The sequence below is a fragment of the Periplaneta americana genome, chromosome 1 (assembly GCF_040183065.1).
Source record: "Periplaneta americana isolate PAMFEO1 chromosome 1, P.americana_PAMFEO1_priV1, whole genome shotgun sequence".
NCBI classification, from domain to species: domain Eukaryota; kingdom Metazoa; phylum Arthropoda; class Insecta; order Blattodea; family Blattidae; genus Periplaneta; species Periplaneta americana.
The window spans coordinates 153145188-153171838 of NC_091117.1; the positions used below are offsets into that span (position 1 = coordinate 153145188).

General features: G+C 32.4%; 1 protein-coding gene across 1 annotated transcript in view; it reads left to right on the plus strand.

Moving 5' to 3' along the window:
• The window catches only part of spdo (sanpodo), a 78660-nt gene that overhangs the window by 491 nt on the left and 51518 nt on the right, over positions 1 to 26651 (plus strand). The gene's annotated exons all lie outside the window — the stretch shown is intronic.

Sequence of the window (26651 nt, forward strand, 5' to 3'; positions counted from 1 at the left end):
ATTATTATTATTATTATTATTATTATTATTATTATTATTATTATTATTATTATTTTCGTATCACTATTGTACGAAGAGTATAGTAGAGGAGTCAAGACCTGTCCTGTGACCTTATCATGTGCCGTGACTATATCACTAATGGATATGGAGGGGAAAGATGGGTTTTAGTCTGAGATGAACCACCGTGTCGGTAGATTCGTATAATATTAATCTTGAAACAAACTCTATTCCTGACACTTCTTTTTTTCCTCCATCGCAAAGCTCACATGCCAGATTTCGCCTCCTCATCTATATTAAGATAATCATATTTCCAAAATTAAAGACTTGGGTGTATTATTCAGCAAGTATATGAACTTCTCCAAGCATGTTACTAGTATTGTTTGTAATGCAAATAAAATGCTAGGTTTTATCTTTCGTAACTCCAAATATTTAAATATAACTTACCTATCTAAAAAAAACTATATGCATTAGTTAGGTCAGAGTTAGAATATTGTTGTATGATTTGAAATCCAATGACAATTAAATATATAAATTTGCATGAACAAGTTTAAAATACATTTCTGAAAAACTGTATTTGAAGAACTATAAATTTTATCTACAATATGAAACATACTTTTATGATACAATTTTTTTAACGTTTCTAACTTATCACACAGAAGAGATTGCAATGCTTTACTGTTTTTATATAAATTAATGAATAATGAAATAGATTATATTAATATACATTATCTTATTAAGTCTCGTAAGAGGAGTAGATATGTACGTTCTGGGCCAAGTAACATTTTCCACACATTAACACAACACACGCGGAGAAAAACAGAAAAATATAGATAAAATAGATACAAAAATGAATAAAAATTAAATTATCTATTATGGAGATAACTTAATACAACGGTATTACCAGCTAATCTAATACAAATCAATAATAGAAGATACATAGTCTAAATAGATATAAATTAAATAAAAAATAACTGCTTTACTAGTGAATTTCCTAGGCCAAGGACCACTACACGTCCAGTAACCTATTCAAACCAGTGAGGATTTTCTGGGCCAACACAGTAATATAATATACGAGGTGAAAAATAGAAAAATATAGTTAAAACAGATACAAAAATGGGTAAAAGTAAATGATCTAATATGGAAATAACGAACCTAATACAACGCTATTACCAACTAATTTAATACAAATCAATAATAGGAGATGTGTAGCCTAAATAGATATAAATTATTGAATAAAAAAATAACTGCTTTACTAGTGAATTTTCTAGGCCAAGGACCACTACCCGTTCAGTAACCTATTCAAACCAGTGAGGATTTTCTGGGCCAACACAGTAATATAATACACGTGGTCAAAAATAGAAAAAATATAGTTAAAATAGATTTAAAATGGGAGAAAAGTAAATGATCTATTATGGAAATAACTAACCTAATACAACGCTATTACCAACTATCTAATACAAATCAATAACAGAAGATATGTAACCTAAATAGATATAAATTATTAAATAAAAATAACTGCTTTACTAGTGAAATTTCTAGGCAAAAGACCACTACCCGTTCAGTAACCTATTCAAACCAGTTAGGATTTTCTGGCCCAACACAGTAATATGATACACATGGTGAAATATAGAAAAAACATAGTTAAAATGGATACAAAAATGGGTAAAAAGTAAATGATCTATTATGGAAATAACTAACTTAATACAACGCTATTACCAACTAATCTAATACAAATCAATAATAGAAGATATGTAACCTAAATAGATATAAATTATTAAATAAAAAGTAACTGCTTTACTTATGAATTTTCTAGGCAAAAGACCACTACCCGTTCAGTAACCTATTCAAACCAGTTAGGATTTTCTGGCCCAACACAGTAATATGATACACATGGTGAAATATAGAAAAAACATAGTTAAAATGGATACAAAAATGGGTAAAAAGTAAATGATCTATTATGGAAATAACTAACGTAATACAACGCTATTACCAACTAATCTAATACAAATCAATAATAGAAGATATGTAACCTAAATAGATATAAATTATTAAATAAAAAGTAACTGCTTTACTTATGAATTTTCTAGGCAAAAGACCACTACCCGTTCAGTAACCTATTCAAACCAGTTAGGATTTTCTGGCCCAACACAGTAATATAATACACATGGTGAAAAATAGAAAAAACATAGTTAAAATGGATACAAAAATGGGTAAAAAGTAAATGATCTATTATGGAAATAACTAACTTAATACAACGCTATTACCAACTAATCTAATACAAATCAGTAATAGAAGATATGTAACCTAAATAGATATAAATTATTAAATAAAAAGTAACTGCTTTACTTCTGAATTTTCTAGGCAAAAGACCACTACCCGTTCAGTAACCAGTAATATAATACACGTGGTGAAAAACAGAAAAAATGTAGTTAAAATATATACAAAAATGGGTAAAAAGTAAATGATCTATTATGGAGATAACTAATCTAATACAACCTATTACCAACTAATCTAATACAAATCAATAATAGGGGATATGTAGCCTAAATAGATATAAATTATTAAATAAAAAAATAACTGCTCTATTAGTAAATTTTCTAGGCCAAGGACCACTACCCGTTCAGTAACCTATTCAAACCAGTTAGGATTTTCTTGGGCAACACAGTAATGTAATACATGTGCTGAAAAATAGAAAAAATATAGTTAAAATAGATACAAAAATGGGTAAAAAGTAAATGATCTATTATGGAGATAAATAACTTAATACAACGCTATTACCAACTAATCTAATACAAATCAATATGTAGCCTAAATAGATATAAATTATTGAATAAAAATAACTGCTTTACTAGTGAATTTTCTAGGCAAGAGACCACTACCCGTTCAGTAACCTATTCAAACCAGTGAGGATTTTCTGGTCCAACACAGTAATATAATACATGTGGTGAAAAATAGAAAAAATATAGTTAAAATAGATACAAAATGGGTAAAAAGTAAATGATCTATTATGGAAATAACTTAATACAACACTATTACCAATTAATCTAATACAAATCAATAACGGAAGATATGTAACCTAAATAGATATAAATTATTAAATAAAAAATAACTGCTTTACTAGTGAATTTTCTAGGCCGATGACTACTACACGTCCAGTAACCTATTCAAACCAGTGAGGATTTTGTGGCCCAACACAGTAATATAATACATGTGCTGAAAAATAGAAAAAATATAGTTAAATAGATACAAAATGGGTAAAACGTAAATGATCTATTATGGAAATAACTAACCTAATACAACGCTATTACCAACTATCTAATACAAATCAATAATAGAGGATATGTAGCTTAAATAGATATAAATTACTGAACAAAAAATAACTGCTTTACTAGTGAATTTTCTAGGCAAAAGACCACTACCCGTTCAGTAACCTATTCAAACCAATGAGGATTTTCTGGCCCAACACAGTAATATAATACATGTGGTGAAAAATAGAAAAAAATATAGTTAAAATACATACAAAATATGCAAAAAGTGAATACGTCTTTATGGTGAGAATTAACCTAATACAACCGATAATATTACCTCTCAATGAAAATGGGAAATATATAGCTTGAACATATATATAATCAAAAAACATTCCTGATTTAGTAGTGGGCTTTCTAAGCCAAATAACGCTTTCCACACAGTAAGAAAAGTAGAAAAAATATAGCTGAAATAGCCGCAAATATGGGTGAAAGAAAAATACAAGACAACTTATTCTACTGTAAGGGATAACGATTTGTTACTCCCTCTTAAAAATATGCAACCACCAACTAATCCCATATAGTAATATTTTCACACAATTATAAATAGAGATATATAGTTAAAATAGACACAAAAATGGGTTAAACACATACTTTTTATTTTAGGACCACACTTTTTATACTAATTTCATACTATTTTCTATGTAAAAACCAATCATTTGAAAAATATTTTCACGCCAGGGTATACGCTCATACACCCTGAAAAAATATATATATATATAAATTCACAAATACCCATATAGTTTGATTACACAAACACATCTTAATATGAACCAAATTATTTTTGAAAATGAGATATCGATTAATGGGCGATATATGGGATAGTAGAAAGCAAATATCCACTTTATAAAACAATACTAGGTAACAATATCCAATATTATCACCAGGTAACCAAATTTATACACATTAATAAATAAACAAAATGAACACACTTAATCATGCATGTATTTTCCAACCAGTGATGCATTCGTTTACATTGATGAAAAAATAATAAGTAGCTCCAGCACAAAACATAATTAACCATGGAAAATGTACCTCTGTTGGATAAACGAGAGTTAAATATAAACTGTTTATATTATATTATATATGAGCCGTTGAGAGCAGAAGTGGTGTAAGTCAAAAATGGATAATGAGGGTTAAAGTAAACATTATGTAAAATACAGCGCAAAGTAGCAATTAATATTCAATTTATTTAAACTATTAGTAGTCAGTGGACAGCACGAAGGACATATTAATTGCTACTTTACATTGTATTTTACAGAATTTTTACTTTAAACCTCATTACCCAACTTTGACTTACACCACTTCTGCTCTGAACGGCTCATATATATATATATATATATATATATATATATATATATATATATATATATATATATATATATATATAAGGTTAGGTAGCGTAACTCCGCCTTCCAGGCGCTCCAACCTCAGAAGTGGGTTACAAATAAGCCATTGCCAGGAGAGACCAGAAATGTCAAATGGCAACCTAGTGGCATTGGATTGAAAAAAAGAAAAAGAAAAAAAAAAAGAAAAACATGTACATGATATCCAAAAACAATAAAATTAAAATATATTAAATCAATGAAATAAAATTAATTAATCAAAATAGATTACACTGCAATAAATTAAGATGTACATGATATTGTATTATAGCCAACAATGGTGTTAAATATTTTTTAAGACTCCCATTCCTGAAACTTAACCAAGAGGGCTTAGAATATTTCTTGAACTTAACAGCCTGAAACGTAGTATCATTTATTGGATCTATAATTTCATTTCATCATTTGTAGAGTTTTAATATTTATTTTCATTATATGAGAAAGAATAGGAACTAATCGACAAATCTTATTCCCAACACAGACAAGGTATGATAGTACTATAGTCTTCTTAAAGAAAACGATATGTTCGAACTATATGATAATGATTATAATGTAAGGTGTCATAAAATACATACATTATACCCATCCAAAAACTAATATTAAATGCACTAATTAACCTAACTCATCAATGTAACAGATGCTGTCCTAAATTAGTTAAAGACAAAATCCAGTATCCACTGGTCTTTTTTATCAGTAATCACACTAATGGAGAGCAATTTGTAAGACATTTTAGATACCAACCGGTTAATAACAAGATCTTGAAATGCAATCCATAACTCTTGCTTTAATCTATACTTTTTACCTTCTGATTCTATGTAAACAGATGACACGCTACCGCTATCTGTAAAATCTAAGCTTAGGATTTTTACACATATGGAAGTCTATAGGAGGTTTTTTTCCAAACTATTCATATGGTAAACCACACATTTGTTTACCCATAATCAGACAATAATTGACTATTACAATTTTATCAATCTTTATGGATTTGTTATACTCTAAAGTTGGAATACCAACAGTATATACTCACCTCTTGCATTAACTAAACTTATATGTTCAATGGGGATATATTTTATCCATATACCCTCATTAGATATGTGCACCTTGTTGCAATATGTAGTTGTCATCACGTTTTAAAATAATATAATTTTTCATATCAGTGACTAAGAACATGTATTTTTAATAACCAATACTATCACCAGGTAATTGAATCCGAGTACTGCCAAATATTATTATCACCTATAAATGTAAAATAACTATTTTTGAAATTTTACTAATTTAAAATATACTTTTAGATAAATTACGTCTCATGTTTATTCATTAAAATCATTTTTACATAAAATAAAATGAAATTATGCAGTAGATGTGGTGAAACTTAAAATATTGAAGAATTTTCTAAAAATAAAAAAAAAATGTAAACATTGTAGTAAGAAAATGCAACGCGAAACATATAACAAGATAGTAAATAAAAAGCGTATTATATTATTCTAATTAACTAACCAATATTAAATCTTATAAAGTTAAGGGGTTAGATACAGCTTACAGCAGTAAAATTTTTGGAAATATTCAACATTTTTTCCTCCATTACTGTATCTTGTACAATAATGAAAATTGGTGTGTGTAAAACACTGTCCTTCTACTATATGAAAAAATATTTTTCGATTAATTTTTTTTTTTTTTTTTTTTTTTCAAAATTCAAAATGATGGCAGTTCACTGTGCAGTGATGAAGCGTTTCCCTCATAAAATTCATAAACTCGTTAACTTTTTCATGTTCTCTCTCTTTTATTTTATTGCAGAAACTCATGTTTACAATATCATGCTCTTTCAACTGCATTCCTTAATAAATAATATTCTTTCATTTTGTGTTAGAAGAAAATATTGATATTTGATGATTTTTTTAAGAATTTATTTTTTATCAGACAATCTATCAAAAGTGATCTTGCATCATATTGTAGATATGACATGCATAAATACATACAAAAAATTTCATCACAGAATGTTGGATAGTTTTTTAGTTATGTGGGAAAAGCTTCATCACTGCACAGTGAACTGAATTTTGAAAACAAAAATGTAAATAATTTTTTTAAATCGTAAAAATATTGTTTCTTATAGCAGAATATATTGAATATTTCCAAAATTTTACTGCTGTAATATGTACCTAACTCCTTAAGTAAAGTTGATAATTTAACTGAAACAATTATAAATTAGTAGAAAGAAAGAAATATACATTGGAAAAGGATTCGAGAAAGTACATTATTAAGTGAACAAATTATAGAAGCATTTAGAGATGAAATTGATTTGGATTAAATTTGCAAAAATAAAAAATTAAGTGAAGAATTTATTGCAAAATACTCAAATGAAGTTAACTGGGATATTATATGTAATCACCAAACATAGCATCTTGGAGACCGAAGAGTTAAGTTGACTGCAACAGGGAATATACACTGAGGCTTCGTTGCTAGTGACAGAAGATGTAGATGTACAGAAACATCGTAACTCCCTGCTGCTGAATGTGTGTTGATCTTGTATTCGGAATCAGGCACAACTATGCTGGTCGTCTAATGAACATAAACACTGCTTGCAAGGAACGATGGGTTACATAAGAACATTTATAGAAAATTAAATAAATAATATATTGAAAATAAAAATAACCTAAATATATCTGTCTTATTTAATGCAATGTGCTATCGCAACATATTTCAAATTAATTTTGCCTTAATGTTACATAGATTGGCTTCTTTTTATTTGTGTATTTTTCAATGAATACTTCAAAGTGAAGACTTTGTAGTTTAAAGAACGGAATGCCAGCCTTTATCATAATCTCACACAAATCCAGTTAAAATTGTGATTGTTTATTTGAAATGGAATTACCTATTGGCAGATCTTCACTTTCGTTTTTCGATGCAAGTTTTCTATTTTCTGTCTGTTTTCTAGTGTTACAATGTATCTGTATAAATTGACGTTTGTATGTTTACACTACACAGTTTGCAAGTAGTACAATATATTCCCCATTCACTTCAAAACACTCGCCTCCAAATTCTGTCACAAATTGATGCTTCTTAGATCCCTTTTTCTTCGTCATGATGTACTACAGATGCACTATCTATGCAGATAAGTAGCGTACTGACGGGTAGTTACAAATTATATGCGTGTCGTGGTGAACAAACAGTTTATTTCATAGTGTTCCTCCCTGCATAGTCTGTTGTGTACATGTGCCGCTCTTGCAGCTGTACCCAAGCTTATGCTCCAGCATTCAGTTAACTTGCATGCACAGAGTTCCCCAAGATGCTATGTCTAGTAATCAGCAAACTCTAAGTGAAGAGTTTATTGACAGATTTCAAGATAAAGTAAACTGGGATATTATATCTAAGGATCAAAGTATATAGTTACATTTTATTAGAAAATTTAGAAATGAAATTAATTGGTTAACAATTTCTATTTTTCAAGAATTAGTTGACAAATTTCGACTAGAATTTAAAGATAGGGTTTAACATATTAGGTAACTAGGTTAATTTTGCGATGAGTAAACAATTAAGTGAACATGTTATTAGAGAGTGTATTGACAAATTTTATGATAGTTGGAAAGAATTAGTAGCAGCCTATGTCATCGAACTTTAAGAGATTAAGTACAGCTTACAGCAGTAAAATTTTGGAAATATTCAACATTTTTTTCCTCCATTACTGTATCTTGTACAATAATGAAAATTAGTATGTGTAAAACACTGTCCTTCTGCTATATGAAACAAATATTTTTACGATTTAAAAAAATAATTTACATTTTTTTTTTTTCAAAATTCAAAATGGTGACAGTTCAATGTGCCATAATGAAGCGTTTCCCTCATAACTCAAAAACTATCCAATATTCTGTAATGAAAATTTGTTGTGTGTATTTATGCATGTCATATCTACAACATGACGCAAAATCACTTCTCTACCTTTGATAGATTGTCTGATAAAAATAAATTCTTTTAAAACAATGGTAAAATATCAGTATTTTCTTCTAACAAAAAATTAAAAAATATACATATTTATTATGGAATGTAGTTGAAAGAGCATGATGTTGTAAACACGAGGTTCAGCAATAAAATAAAAGAGAGAGAGAGAACATGAAAAAGTTAAAAATTTAATGACTTATGAGGAAAACGCTTCATTATTGCACAGTGAACTGCCACTATTTTGAATTTAAATTTTTTTTTAAATTGTAAAAATATTTTTTCATATAGCAGAAGGACAGTGGTTTACATAATTATATCAATTTTCATTATTGTACAAGATACAGTAATGGAGAAAAAAAATATCAAATATTTCCAACAAAATTTACTGCTGTAAGCTGTACTGTACCTAACTCCTTAAGTGAAAATTTTATTAGAAACTTTAAAGATAAAAATTGATTGAAAATTAGTTACACAACACCAAAAAGTCTGATGATTTCATGCTCGAATTCGTAGATAAAATTAATTGGAAATATATTATAAAATATAACTCCATTTCAACAAGTTTAATAGTTTACATACTAAAATTAATAATAAAAGACAAAGATGTGGTATTTGTTTTAACAAAAAAGTTAGTAAAGTATCAACAATATACAAATATATATTTTGTGAAAATTTTTTACGATCTTGGTTAATAGAAAAAACAACATGTCCTATTTGCAGAAAAATAATAAGATTTACTTTCGATTATAGTGGTAGTGATAGTAATAGTGATAGTGATATATCTTTTGAGCTAAGTAGTAACATGGTAAAAAAGACACTAATATTATACTAATAATACTGATATTAACTTAATTGTACTATTCTTATTAGATCTATTTCATCGATATTGACTCCATCGGGTACATTTTAACGATCATGGGGATAAAATGGGTGATAAAACATAGTAATGAGGGAGTTGAGAATTAAATTTGAATGATATTTCAAAATATATTACTCAACATTTGTATATAGATGATGTTAGTAAACACCTTTTGCTCTGTGTTTCTCACAAGGGAGTTGCAACCCTTCGATGCTCACATTAAAAGGTGTTGAAAATAAAAGAGAAGATAAAGGTGGTGAAAAAATGATAGTAAAAGGAATTAATTTCTTTTTTTTTTTCTTTTTTTTTCTTTTTTCTCTTTTTTTGTGGTCTGTGAGAGAAGAATAAATTCAACTATTTAAAAACACAAAGTTTACGAAGAAATTACTCCCCCGCCAGTGACCTTGTTTTAAATAATTAGAATTCCAGTGTACAGTGTCCAAACATGATCTTAGTAATTGGTGCTTTCAATTTAAAAGCTATCTCACTGTTACTATCCAAATATGATTTTATTTGAGAATCGTGATCAATAATTTGTCTCATACTTATTCCTGAACAAAGAATCATATTATATTGGGCAATTAATTCAAAAACACAGATATAATTTTTTACAGCTGTTTCACTTATTTTAAACCATTCTGAAATATTAGCAATGGTGTGTTGTTCATTCATGTTATGTACATAACGCAAATATCCACCTTTTATGAATTGAATTAACAAAGGAAAAGACTTACTTTGTTCTTCGTGCTTTTCCAGTGTCATATAAATATTTAAATAGTTTTCCGCTGTTACTTCATTTTGCTTCATGGATTGAATAATTGCATTCAATTCATTATTAATGTCTGGATTATTGTTTTCACATTTGTATACATTATGATGACTAATATTTGCAGCGAAACTTAACTTAGCTACTATCTCATCCCAGGATTTACTTCTTTTGTTTAGTATGGTATCATTAGTATCATCAGTACGGTGAGCCAATGTATATTCCACAATTTCATCAACATAGAATTTAATTTTACCTCTTTCACCTTCTGGAAGAATTTCACACACACCTATAGCCATTTCTTCCTTTTTCAACTTTTTAAGTCGCATAAGCGAATTTACTACATCAATGATTGAAACACTTGACATGTCTTCTCTCACAGACGCCATTTTAATAAGTGAGTCTTATAAATGCGCGCTGGCTAGCAAGCCCGCTGCAATCTCCGGAAATGTGACGTCAGCCAACATACTGGCTACCAAGGTCACTGTAGTTGAATTCATGTGCACATTATCCGCTTCCATAACAGTATGTTAGAGTTATAATATATAGTTAAACATATTTCACTACATATAGCTTAACAAACTTAATTTACTAGTTTATAAAAAAAAATATCAAATGAGCACTGCTAGAAAGTAATACGAACATCAATATAAATATGAATATGAACGCAATACAGAACGTGAATGCCATCTATCACCTGATCACCATATTATTTACAAATGCTTTTAAGGAATCCGCAGGTTCATTGCCGCCCTCAGATAAGCCCGCCGTCGGTCCCTATCCTGTGCAAGATTAATCCAGTCTCTATCATCATATCCCACCTCCCTCAAGTCCATTTCAATATTATCCTCCCATCTACGTCTCGGCCTCCCCAAATGTCTTTTTCCCTCCGGCCTCCTAACTAACACTGTATATGCATTTTTGGGTTCGTCCATATGCGCTATATGCCCTGCCCATCTCAAACGTCTGGATTTAATGTTCCTAATTATGTCAGGTGAAGAATACAATGCGTGCAGTTCTGCGTTGTGTAACTTTCTCCATTCTCCTGTAACTTCATCCCTCTTAGCCCCAAATATTTTCCTAAGAGCCTTATTCTCAAACACCCTTAATCTCTGTTCCTCTCTCAAAGTGAGAGTCCAAGTTTCGCAACCATACAGAACAACCGGTAATATAACTGTTTTATAAATTCTATCAGATTTTTTGACAACAGACTAGATGACAAAAGCTTCTCAACCGAATAATAACAGCATTTTCTATATTGATTCTGCGTTTAATTTGCTCTCGAGTGTCATTTATATTTGTTACTGTTGCTCCAAGATATTTGAAATTTTCCACCTCTTCGAAGGATAAATCTCCAATTTTTATATTTCCATTTCGTACAATATTCTGATCACGAGACAATAATATACTTTGTCCTTTCGGAATTTACTTCCAAACCTATCGCTTTACTTACCTCAATTAGAATTGCCGTGTTTTCCCTAATCATTTGTGAATTTTCTCCTAACATATTCACGTCATCCGCAAAGACAAGAAGCTGATATAACCCGTTCAATTCCAATAACAATAATAATAATAATAATAATAATAATAATAATAATAATAATAATAATAATAGTATTTATGAAATACAAATGTGTACATCTCAGTCATTTTTTATTTGTTCTCAAGGCCTGACTAGGCACTCGCGGAGTGAGGTGACTGTAGTTTGTGGTGGAATGATGATAATAGAGAGGAGAAACGGGAGAATCCCGAGAAAAACTCTCGCGCCTGCTTTGTCCATTGCAATTTCTTTCGTGACTCAGACGGGAATCGAACCCGGTTCTCCAAGGAGGAAGGCAGAGGGGCTAACCACTTCGTCACAGGCGATGGTTATAATAATAAAAATGATAATAATAATAATAATAATAATAGTTACAATATTTCTACTCATCCAGTGTTACATTTAAATATCTACATCGTTCTTTACGGTTATGTTAAGTTAAGTTCTGACTTCAGTTAAGGAATCGTTTGACTAAAAAAAACATGCAGCCAAGCCACATGTCATTCAACGAACACTACAAAGAAAGGGGTTAACGGAAACTCCTCAAGCAAGGAGGGGCCGCTCCCAGCTGTTATAACAGGAACGAGATGTGAACTCGTACTCTCAGCTGTATGTATTGTCTCCAAGTCTTGTTCCTTTCCCCCCACTACTCTACTTCCGAGTACCAGCTCTGTCACGTCAGCCTCCTTCCGATTTACACACATTCTCAGGGGTGTCTGGTCTGGAAGACGTCACTATCTCCAAAATATTACGTGAAATTTCGCACTTTCGCAGTAAATAAGTTGAGCATTAAATGTAGTGTTTTAAACCGTGTGCTCAGATATATAAATAGCTTCCCTGAGGTTACAGAACTCCTTCCAAACTCTGTAATCAAGATAATATTCGTAATACTTGAACCTGCAGATAATTCCGAAATGCTGGAAGAACATTTGAATACATGATTCTAAAATACAAAATATTCTTCCAAACAGCATATTTTTTTAGTGATATATTTGGTTACTTCTGAGTATTTATCGATATACTTTTATATATTATAATTGAGGCGGTAGCCAGAAAATGGGCCCATAGATCTATAGGCTCTTTTTCAGGAGAATATTTAATTCGATTCTTCGTTTTAAAATCTACTTGTTTATGTAGTTTCGTTTTAATATCTTGTAAACAGAGGGCAGGATAGCTAATCGAATCAACCCATGCACCATTGCGTAGTTGTGGAACTCAGCAAACATCAGTGAAGATGATCCTCAAAGTGAGTGTGAGTCCATCCAGGATGTGCACTAAAGTGTACACTGCATTTGTGAAGATAAACTTTGTAGTGAGTGTGAATCTATTCTATATTAAAACTAAATAACCTATAATCTGTATTCTGTACCAACAGATATTCTTGATTTTTACGTTTTCGGTACAATTTATGATGTAACTATGAGATATAAGTAAGACACATAATTTTACTAAAATTATTTTGAACTTGTAAAGCTTTGTAATGTGCGCTGTTTAATGCTCATGTTTAATTTTTGCTAAAATATAATCATATTGAAAGTATTTCGATAAAATAAACTTGTTCTCTGGAAAAAGAGCCTCTATAAAATGCTCTAATAAAATACTATTAAAGTCGAAATGCATTATTTAACAAACACTTTTAGACAAATATTATTGTAACGGTATGCAAATTCTTATTTCGATAAAAGTGCATTCAAATCGCAATTACATAAAAATAAATCTTTGAATCTTTGTTTTCTCGAAATATGATTTTTGGTTATTGACCCATTTTCCGGCTATCGCCTCAATTATTATAATCATCATTATCATCATGGTCACCGGTGTAGTTCAGGAGTAGGCAGTTGGTCCCCTGACTCAAAGTTACGCTCCGGCGTGGGTTCGAATCATGCTTCAGCTGATTATCTGGTAGGGATTTCTTCTGGATTTTCTCAACTGTGAGGGGAATGTTAGGTAATCCACGACAAATTCTCGGTTTTATCTCGCTATCATCAATTCCACTGAGTCCACACCTGTGGAGTAACGGTCAGCGCGTCTGGCTGCGAAACCAGGTGGCTCGGGTTCGAATCCCGGTCGGGGCAAGTTACCTGGTTGAGGTTTTTTCCGGGGTTTTCTCTCAACCCAATACGAGCAAATGCTGGGTAACTTTCGGTGCTGGACCCCGGACTCATTTCACCGGCATTATCACCTTCAGATCATTCAGACGCTAAATAACCTAGATGTTGATACAGCGTCGTAAAATAACCCAATAAAAAAAGAAAAAAAAATTCCACTGACATAATCTCACAGCTGATACAACGTCGTTAAATAACCAATAAGAATCACCACACATTCAAGTGAGTGTTTTGATCCATTCCGTCCTCTCTTTGACGAAGATTTTGAACTATTGACGTACATTAATGAGCAACGGGATTCCCTGGTCACGTGATTAGCACACTGTAAAGCCAATGATGAGGACACGTGGCGGAACAATTGAAAATCAAGTACGTAATATAAATGACAGTGGCGATTTCTGGTCTGGTTGCAGGTTTGCGCGAACTGCCACTTTTACCATTACTTTTATATTCCTTTAGTTGAATAATTGAATGGCGACTGAATTTATTGTTACTTCTCTCAATACTATTCCAATTAATTTTTCTGAGCAGCGATTCGTTTAAAGCTCACCGCAATCAACAGCAACACAACTTTGATTGCGGTCAGCCAGTGAGGTGTGGCAATTGTTCTGTTACCGCGCAGACGACCAGAATTCCCACCCTTTTGTGCGCAGGAATCTAGTGCAGCTATTCCACAAGCGAAGGTCCTGGGCTATGCATTCAGAAAACTGGTTGCAGCCGGCTAGCAAACCATTGAGGCCGGCGCGGCGGTACGTAGGAATTAGGTACCGTTGTTGCTATTAGTGCTGTGTATTTAAACTCAGAGTGACTCAACTAATGCATTTGCAACATGAATTCAGTTCCCAGTTTGCTGTAAAAAGCCTTCAGTTTTCATTCGGCTGAAGAGAAGCTGGAAATTAAAACTTTAGAACAGCCCACTCCAGCTCTAAAGATAGAGAATACTATAAAAAAAAAATACCATGGGGAAAGAGAGACTTTCGGTATTAGCAATGCTTTCAGTGGGAAAAGACTTTTATCATAAACATTTTTCAATTTCAACAAAAAAAGTTGTCGGTAAGTTTGCTCATAGCAAAGAACGTAGGTTGTCAAGAAAGATAAAATGTTTTCAAGGAAGATGTTTCTATTTTAACAACAGTTCATATTACTTTATTAACAGCTAATGTTATACATAAGTTAGTCATGTTTTATTCGTAATTGCAAAATTGATATTTCGTTTATTATTTTTCTCTGTCGCGATTAAATCTATGCTGCATGCTTCGAAGGTCGTTTTCAGAATGTAAAAGTGTGAACTATATAAGTAATGTCATTAATTTCAAGGGGTTATTCTTTGAGATGTTTCAAACAAAAAAGTTTAATACAATTTGTTCGTTTTTGTTTCTTATTCGAGAAAAAATTGTTTTATATTAAACATTTTATGACGTTTTTGGGGAAGCCATCGATTCAATTCCCAATATGCTCGGTCCATTTAAGAGAGCAGTGTATTATGATAATACATGATTGGAAGAATTTTGGTTTTATCGTCTAAATGAGCAGAAATTCGATTCGAACAAATGTAACATTTTAAAATCCCTTTTCAGAACGAAACGTTATATTTGTTCAGATCAAATTTATGCACATTTAAAGGGCGAAACCAAAATTATTTCAATCATTAATTATCATAACAGGCTACACTGCTCTCTTAAATTGACTTAACATATTGGGAATTAAATCAATGGGTTCCCCAAACCACGCCATGAAATGTTTCATCTAAAACGAGCAAATTTGTATTAAACTTTTTTGTTTGAAATATCTCAAAGAATAATCCCTTAAAGTTAATGACATTACTTATTGTTGACTCTGTACATCGATCGCGACTGTTTTTTTTTTTTCTCAATAAGAACATACTAAAATTAACCAGAATATTTAGAATTTATTTATAAACAAAATTTATAGTTGTAACTGACTTTTAAGCCCTCATTATGCGCGTTGTTGTGTGCTTAGTTTGTTTGTATACATGTTTTTAAGTAAAATTTGATTACTCTTCGACTGAAGGTACAAATGAAAGTAACACACTATAGGCCTAGTACATGAACTTTGATGATGTAATGATGAATATTCCGCGGTATATCGTGAAAGATTTGAATTGTCCGAAGTAGATCACAAAAAAAAAGAAGTGTAAATTATGCATATGATGGCTTTATCCGATAAGCAGATTACAAAGTTTATTAATATTAAAACATACCTTTATTTCCCTGAGTATCTCCGCACCCATAATAAATTTTTCTTCCACGCCATTGTTTCTATTTCTTTTCTTGAATTCATACTCCACATGTTTAATGTTTTTAAGAGGTATTAGGCCTACATAATTGTTCTCTTGAAATTCGGAAGGCTAGGGTCTCCATTAACGGAAGAGATAATTTTGTTCAATGTTGGTATTAAGTGATTAAAATAAAATGAATGCATTTTCCTCCTGATAAATAGGCTACTTAGTTTTAGGTTTATGTTCCACTGGTAACTTAAACTACCCAGTAGCCTACTTTTATACTTCTTTACAATTTTATACACGCTGTCTATTCCTGTCGATTTCGTCAATGTATCAAATTTATATTTTACACATATCAATAGTTTCAATATATTATACATACAAGTTTTAGCGAGAAAGAAAATACATGCGTTTAAATTATATTCTCACTATATTACACATGCAACACATAATATTATAAATACTACTCATATGATTAAATATTGCATATTTAATTTGTATTTCATTACTAGAGACGAGAATTTTATGCACTACAAAATTCCAAAATATGCATGCGTTCAGGCATCACGATCAAGCGAAAAATACATTAAAATATGCACTTTCATTTTCGTTCCAAATACCTTATTTCACTTCACTTTTTTTTTTTTTTTTTTTTTTTTTGCATAGTTGATAACCTAACAACATTTCTAAATTGGTTTCTGTGAGGTTCCTACACTTGTTAATATGTTTCTGTAGACAGAGAATGACCTCTCTACACCGCAAGAAGTTATGGGTGCAAACTTGAATGAACATATATATGAAAGTATGAGATGAAATTTTTCATTCACGTTTTCGCCACAAATAACCTTCTTCACAGAACAAAAGAATCCGTAGTCCGAGTTCGCATTTATGACCCTGTAAAGTATGCTTTTCGCCGCTACACCCACTTTCCCACGGCATAACTGAGGGATCTATGGAATTCTTTGCAGATTCTTTCCTTTTTTGCATTCTTGCAATAAGTGAAGCAGATACGAGATACTGGTCGACTTGAAATTGTTTAGTACATTTTATCCGAATGGAAAAACCTTTTATTGAAAGCATATTAGAACCACATTAACACACGCAAACAGAATAAACAAACACATTAACCACTTACGAGATTCACACCCTGCAAAGACAATTTAGCGAATGATTCCAATTTTAGAAGAATCTAAATTGCTACTAGTATTGGAAAAGGGAAAGAATTTACAACCTCCCTGAAAGAAGGTGCTTTTGACCTAAATTATTTTCGGCAGTTTCCTTGAATCCGCTATATTTCCTCCCTACTATTCTCAAAATATCCAATGCAATAAATCCATTTATAACACGCAGTCTGTAGAGGATCGTCGATAAAATGTTGTAAAAGTGAACTTCCGTCCAGGGAAAAGGTCCTCTAACATCTTATTGTGAAAATCTTAATATTTTATTTCGTTTTTCTGTTATTTCGTTTTTTTTTTTCTTTTCCTTCATCAGTCCTGATTCCTGAAGTTAAAATAAGAAACATAAAAATCGATAAACTGAGGTGTCCACTCAAAACCATTAAAACACGCATTTAAACTGAATATAATGTATATTATATGCATTATTAAGCTAAAACAAAAGTGCTTAACATGCATTATGCATGTTTTTAATCCCAAAGAGGCCAAAACATGCAAATATGCACAGAAAAAGTACACATGTTTGGAACCGGAAAGTAATGAAATGGATAAGTACCGTACTACGTTTGAGCTATGTCCTGTGTTCCTATAAAAACATGCATTTGCATGGAATTGTCGTCTCTATTCATTACTAATGTAGTCTAACAAACTTCGATGTTTTCTCCCCATCCAAAAAAATAGCCAAGCAACGATAAATACAAATGAAATTAGAACAATTTGAAGCCATAGTGTTCAGCATTAGACTGTGTTCCAAATATAAAACACTTTTATAATTTAAACAAAACTTAAAACATCACATTTTTACATGCGCTTAATAAACCAACTTCACAGATTACTATAGCACGAATGAACCAGTTTTGAGGTCAGGTTAGTATACTTAACCAATAACAGAATAGGCAGCCATGTCACGTGGTTCTGTTTACTTCCACTCTATAGACATCCTGAATTTAGTAATATAGTACTGATCAGTATTTCCCTCTCCTTGACGCATTTCACGGTTACTGTCACTATACACCAATTTAGCACATGTTATTACAGTTTATTATAAAGATCACCACTTGAAAAAGGGTAGATAAATATAATATGTGTACAGGGCCACATCTGACTCTTGAACGGCGGGACAGCCCTAACGCCAGAGGTGCGGGTCCCTCATATCGGAACAGCTGCACCGAGACCTCGTCAGTATCAGCTCCCCGTGAGAAAAACCGGAGGGAAGTCACTTCCAATACAATGTGGAAGCACAGTCTAGTATATACAGTCACGAAGCTCAATACGCAGTAAAGATGCATCCACAGATAGTTGCTAACCACTAGGATCGCTACTATGGCCTTATTACAGACAATGCGAAATAGTAGGGCCTACCTGCACAGTCTATTGTTCCTAGTACCTCACAACTCAAGCTTCGTGACTGTATATACCAGACTGTGGTGGAACTCTGCTAATGCCTGCAGACAATTTTATTCACACATTGTCTGTCAGCAGTAATCGTACATTTCTTCACAATGTCTCCGTTTTGCTTAAGTTTATTCCTAACTTAATGCTCTTTTTTTTAAACTAAACATTATCCTGAAATTATGGTAAAGCGACAATGAAGAAATGAAACGAAAACGGCAAGCGAAACCAAATTAGGCCTACTGAGATGTAACTCGTCTCACTGCCAGTAATTCCACGTGACCAGTACTAAACCATATAACCACAGTCTTGTATATACAGTCACGAAGCTTGAGTTGTGAGGGTGCTAGGAACAATAGACTGTGCCGGTACTATTTCGCATTATCTGTAATGAGGCGATATTAGCGATCCTAGTGGTTAGCAACTATCTATGGATGCATATTTACTACGTATTGAGCTTCGTGACTGTATATACTAGACTGTGATATAACTCGCTGCACACTTAATTTTCCCGTTCCTTTATCCTATCATGATCGTTGTATGTACAGTACTCTTATCATTGAAATTATAAATATACATTGTAATCCTATAAATTGTTAGTACATATTTTGCTCATTTTTCTGAAAATGTCTTTCTTCCTCATTCATGTTTAATTCCCCTCTGTATGTATGTGTGTATATAAGTAATTTTCCTCAGTGTTGTATAGTTATAATTTACATTTCATTAACTTGTATTACTGAAAATTGTATCAGCTTCTTTTGTTTCTGGCTAAGTGAAAGAGAAGGGCTGATGGCCTTAACTTCGCCAGAATAAATAAATAAATATTATTATTATTAAGTCCACTATTTTATAACAGTCAATGAGGCAAACTATAACGCAATTATCAATGAACTCAGAAATAATTAACTTCCATAATAATTACTGTATTGTACATTTCATTAAAATTCAGTCTTTTCAAATTTCATTGTGTCTATAATATAAATTAATATTTTTTTTATTATTTCGATGTTTCTGTCATTCATATGTAGGTAAGAGTTCAGTCTGGTTCCCAGACGGTCCACATGAGTTACGTCCATTATCTGTTCGTCCATTCTTATTTTTGGCCCACACTAATCTTTCCTCCATTGTAAGTATATATTCACGAATTTTTTTTCCACTCCCTTTTCGTCCACCTATATTGTTCGTCCACAAGGATTTTTCGTCCAAATGGGATAACGGTCATGGCAAATAATAATAATAATAATAATAATAATAATAATAATAATAATAATAATAATAATAAAATAACCGCTCGGGCGCGGGTTCGATCCCCGGTTGGGTTTTTTCTGAGGCTTTCCCCAACCTCTCAAGGTGAATTCCAAGTGATCTATGGCGAATCCTCGGCCTCATCTCGCCAAATTCCATCTCGCTATCACCAATCTCATCGACGCTAAATAACCTCGTAGTTGATATAGCGTCGTTAAATAACCAACTAAAAAAAATCATCTTGGTCACAAGATTTGTCTATTGCAACTAACGTTCTCTTTCGTCTCGTGGTTATACCGAACACAATTTTATTTTGTAACTTATGATTTATAAAAAATACAGATCAAGGTTGTTATATTCATAATATGTTTGATATTTACCCACAATTTGTTCTAGTTAGCGTAGCTTCAGAATGTACCCTTTTAATAAGGTACCGGGTGTTTACGTGTCCCGTGATTAACTGTACAATAACTTACTGTTCGGATTTCCAAATGATTTTTGAATACGTTCCAAAAACGTCTGAATGTTAGAATGATGTGCGCTAATGATTTTCTGGAAACGGAAGTGCTATCCTCCCATATGTACTCTGCGCTCTGTTTATTACTTGGTCATAGGCATCCAAAAGTGCGTGCGGAAATCTTGAAGGTATTTTCTTCTTCTGCCCCCTGCTAGAGGCCTCTTACACAAGTATATTATATGTATCTCGATATGTGCAACAAGATCTCCTAGACCTACATCATCGTGACGACTGTCTGCTACTTTGTCCAAATATCTTCTACGGTACATCTTCCTATGGCGACGAATGCCCGTGCAAATGACATCATTTAAGAAAGGTTTTCGAAGTCCAAGATTTACTCCGCGACGTCAAATACTCTAACCAAAAAGATAAGTTATCACTTTACCATACTATTTTGGAATGTAGTTTGAGCCGCATTATTTGTATTAATTTCGAAGTCCATTAAGATGAATTATTGTAAAGTTAAATATGAGTTCATACCTTGAGCTGCAGTTTTCGATTGTTCAAATATGTTTCTACAGTGTATGTGATTTAATATTTTCTAATTTAAAATGCATATTATATGAAAAATATCTGCTGAAACAGAACTCCACTGGCTATGAGCGTATTTCGAATCTCAGCGCTGAGCAATCTGATGGCACCACGGTGTTCCGAATTCCAACGATGATGTCACTGATGCTCCACCAGTGTCGCACCGGCTTGCAGAGGTGGCGACAGTCTCCATCAGCCGCCATCAGTGAATCTGATTGGTTCTTGTATAGTGCGGGAATTAGCAGACGAATGACATCGTACACTGTTGTGTCATGGTGCTGTATTGCTTGTGATGAGCACAACGTAAAAACAATATGTTAATGGCTTATGAGCGAACATGTCAACGGACCAGTTATTACTACCGGCTCAAGAAATAAATCGTTTATGCTCTATTTTCTTTGAACGAGATGACAGTATGGAAATTTCGCAAAATCTTGCTAGCGTAGCACAGACAACTTGTACAGCCGCCATGACAGCCATCGAACCTTCCAGCAGTTTTGTTCCTATTTCGCTGCAGCAACGTGACGTTATTGTTGTCCGGTGAGATTCGGAATACGCTGTATGCTTGTTCATTTGAAAGTCATTTTGAGTTGATTTCAGTTAAGTTGAAATTTATATTAAATTATAGTTGTGTAGTTTCAGTCTACAACTTATCGATCTATATTAATACAGAATCAATTTTCTGTTTTATTGCATTGCAAAGTTATATTTTCACAAATATTTTCGACTTCTTTAGAAAGTCATCTTCAGGTGGAGAACACAATAATGGCACATTGAACACATGTTATATAGAGTGAGAGAACATTTGTGCATATTAAATTAAACATGTATAAAAACATTATAACATTGTATGTGAATACTAGAGTTGTTCTGAGTCATGTTAGCATGCAATATGTTAAAACTAGTCTTATAATGATAACCACACTTCAATTGAGTCTATAAATAATATATAATCAATTCAGGTCACGTGGTATGCACATATTTGAAATTAAAAATATTTAGAAGTATAAAAATAACAGTAATTACCCGCTAGTGATTCTATGTTCAGTTAAGAGAAGTCATTGTAGAGTTACAAGCATTAGCATTCTATGTGTGTTTGGTTTCCAATCGTAGCGATGAGTTGTAATAGACATATTATTTAATTTTTAATGTGCCATTCATTGTGTTCTCCACCTGAACATGACTTTCTAAATAAGTCTAAAATATTTGTGGAAATATAATTTTGCAGATAAAACAGAAAATTGATTCTGTATTAATATAGATTGGTTAGTTGTAGACTGAAACTACACAACTATAATTTAATATGTTTATTGAGTTGGTAAAAATTAGGGAGATATTTTATTATCTAAATGCATTAGACAGCTAATAAAATGAACCACCTTAGTTGCATACAATAGTGTTGGATGAAAAAGTGCATAAAAAAATCCGTGAACGTGACTTCTTTCGGGAGTAATTTGGAGTAGACGTACTACTTTTGGACAAAATGTCTTTGGACATAAAAAAGTGAACGGAATATTACTAGAGAAAGGCGTTGGACGAAACTTCCTGAAACGTATGGAATAGTCGCATTTGTAAATAAACATTTTCATTCTTTTACGAACGCAGCGTACACAATCACATCGAATGAAATATATTATACGATGTAATTAAATCAAACTTCTTATATCTTAGTAGTAATATCACGCGAGGTTTTCTTTTCCTGCGGATAAATTTATTTACGCTTCGTGTTCGTGAATTTATCGACAAAATGTAAACCTCTTGTCATCATTCTATGGTAACATTACAGTCCCTGTTGTAAAGAGGAAGAATTCAGGTTTTTTAACTCTGTGTTGAGATTTAATAACTCATTCGTTTCGAAAACCGCTTGTACATAGCATGCCAACTCATCTTTTTATCCCCTAAATCTAGTTTTCTGAGTTCAACCTAACGTAAAAAATTATAAGCTTAATTCCCGCTTAGCGGAAATTCTAGCTGTTTCTCTTCCCATCGCAGCAGTGAAAACAACGGATTACGCCAAAATTATGAGTGATTTAAAAGGTATATTAAGATTTGTGTAAACATTTTCAAATAACAAATTAGTTATTTCTACATCCTGCAAACGTTGCTGTCATTCCCATCTGCATAACTGTTCCTATGACTGTAAAGTACTGTTCACATCATGTGCCAATTTGCACAATTTGGTGTGTGTGTATATACAAACGCATTCAGATCTTTGTACACTGACATTCAAAGATATCTGATCCGATTAATCGAGAGTGATCGATAATTTGTTGGTGTAAATGTGGATTCTTTAGTTATTGCTTCTATGAATAGATGGCGAAGTTAATAGTCACTGTTGCCAACTGCAGATAAATATTCCCGCACTACCCACCCACCCACCCACCCACCCACCCATCCATCCATCCATCCACCCACCCATCCATCCATCCATCCATCCATCCACCCACCACCCACCCACCCACCCACCCACCCACCCACCCCACCCACCCACCCACCCACCCACCCACCCACCCACCCCACCCACCCACCCACCCACCCACCCATCTATCTATCTATCTATCTATCTATCTATCTATCTATCTATCTATCTATCTATCTATCTATCTATCTATCTATCTATCTATCTATCTATCTATCTAACTAGCTAGTGAGTACAAATTAAAATTATAAAACAAAAATATTTCTAGCCACTACCGTAAGAGCCAGGCTCGTGTAAGGTGTTGTCTTAGCCAATAATATAACATAAAATTTACAAGGACAGTTTACTAAATACAGTAAGTAAATTAATTCAAACTAGTAAATAACACACAAGAGCAAAAAAGAAGAAAGGGAAAAAAGAGGGAGAAAACACATTTAATATAAACTGACAATCACACAGAAGCCAGTGATATTCAATAAAAACATGAATATAGTCGACAGAAATAAAAAGTAAAAAAAATACACACATTTGTTAATATTATATATCATGAATGATTTTATAAATTCCTTTTTTAAAAGCTTGAATTTTAAAATATTTCAAATTTGTAAAATTGTTTGTAATTTTATTATAAAGTCTTGGCCGAAACTAGCACCATGTTTAAGAGCTACACTTGTATGACATTTAGACTCAATTAATGGGAAAGTAGACTTTTGCTTTCGAGTACGATATTCATGTCGATTATATTTATGTTTTATTTGATCTGTGGTAGTAAGTTAGTAAACTATATTTATAAATTTCTTCCAATAATTAATACTTTAAAATCTGTATAAATTAAATTTGTAAGGTAATCCATATTTTTGGTTAGATAAATTTGTATTAATCTTCTATGTAATAAAATTATGGATTAAGTACAGGTGATGCTACTCCACCCCAATTTATTATACCTTATTGTATTAATGATTGTACTAAAGCTAAACATATTATTCTCAATGCCTCCTTAGTGATAAAATTTCGAAGTATTATGAATTTATAAATTCTCTTTCTTATACTTTTACACATAAAAAGGAATTCAATTTTTCATTCCACTCAAGTGATTGTAAAAGAACACTGGGTTTAGCTGGAAACGCTGATATTGTCAATTGTGAAAATAATTATAATGCTTTATCTAGTAGCAATTTTCTCTGACACTTTAACTGTCCCAATAATGATGCCACCTATTGAGAACTAGTGGAACTGTTTCAGAGTTTGTCAATTTGTTATATCTTTGGTTCTCACTTATCCCGTGGTTGGAAAGGGCGGATATCTTTGAACGTCAGTGTACTAACTGTTTTGTGCGTATGCACTGACACATTCAGATATTTGACAAACCATATTTATTTTTTTCTGAAAACGAACAACTGTTTGTGCAAATTACAGCATGCGCATTAAAAACACTGCGTAACCGTTGAAACCAAGGTTACTAAACAGTCAGGCCAATAAGGTAATAGATTTTAGAGTCAATGGAAATAAATGCTCTCGCGCACGAAATGTTTCTCACCAGTTCTCCGCAATCCAACTAATTTGCGTCAATTGCGTGTGCAAACCTATGCGTAAATTGTTAGTATTTAAACGGCACTTTACGCATATAACAGTCTGAAATTGGTCCATGCTGTCAATTTAAGTGATCTAGTGAATACAGTGCAACCGTTGGATACGAGATTCTCCAATTCAAACTCGGCGATGGATTTAAAATGGCTATAAAATCATGAGAATTGTTTCCTGTGGAAGAGAAAATACGCTATAAGATCCCGCGTTGTAGATTTATGGCACGGAAAAGAACCCTGTCCCCGGTATAGAGCCCCAGGCTCGTTTGAATTTTGACACTGGAAAACCTTTGCAGTTGAAAGCGTCGTTAAATAAAATATTGCTACTGCTGCATGCTCCTTATGATGGGAATCGACGAATCATCGACACACTCCACCCAACATTAATTGCAATTACCCGATTATGTAGGACTATAGACAAAACAAATGTTCTTGGGCCAAATTTAATTAGGATAATAAATACTTCAAAATAAAACACTGGTAAATTTATTAACTTCTAATCGTCGGTCAGAGGAATAAATATACTGTAGTTTTTCTGGAGGTATTTCAAACGCCGTCTTACGAGATCGATAAACAACCAATTGGGAATACTGGTTGTCTTGGGCGTCAAGGTCGGGGGAGGGACAAAGGGAGCCGTCCCTCCTAATAATTTTCCGAAAAATAGTTCTGAAGGAAACTAATTTACTCAGTAAAAAATGAAAAGTACGTTTTGAATTGGAAGCATGATGATTGAAGAGTGTAGTTCGCTCTACCTTGTTTATGGGATTTTAACAAATCGTTTTAACCAGTGGTGAAACACAGCATTACTCTTTTGTGGTTCTCTGATTATACTACAATTGTCACTGACAAATCTTGCCTCATCATAAGATGAGGCTTGAAACATGAGTGGGGTCAGTAGAGATCTATCATAATTGACAAACACCCTTTGGCTAGTGTTATGTGCATTGTGGTGCTCACTGCTGTAACTTGTTCATGAAGAAGAGTTGTATTTCACAAGAGCGGATTCTACTCTCTCACGGCATATGGCTAGAATTATGGAAACACATACTTAGCGGTCAGTAATAATAATAATAATAATAATAATAATAATAATAATAATAATAATAATAACACATTATTCAGCGTGGCAATGAATGTTTCTATATACTCCTAATTGAACCGTTGAGCAAAGTAAACATACTACATTTTGTCCGACAGAACTACAAAATAGTAATATACGTTACAAGAGCGGTATGTTGACGTTTTCATGGTCGAGGAAAAGATTGAAAAAGCGAAACGTAGTGAGCTTTTTTAATTTCCGAGAACATGAAACAAACATACCGCTCGTGTATCGTACATTATTTTGTGCGAAGATCGTTTATTACATACCTGAAAGACGAATTTCTAATTAGTTGCAATGAAATCTCCATGTTGGTTTCTGTTTAATGACGCCAACTTCGGAACACCAAAATATCTTTCTTCAACATTGTTGCTGTAAAATGTTTTCTGTGTTTACTATACTCCAGCAGGCCGTGATATACGTCTGTCTTTTTTTTCCCCCAGTCTATAAATGCGAACTTAAAACAAACGGTAAGGTTATGTAATGATTTATTTTTCATTTTAATATTTTAACAATATTATTTATATAACATATTGCAGTAATAACATCGGCATC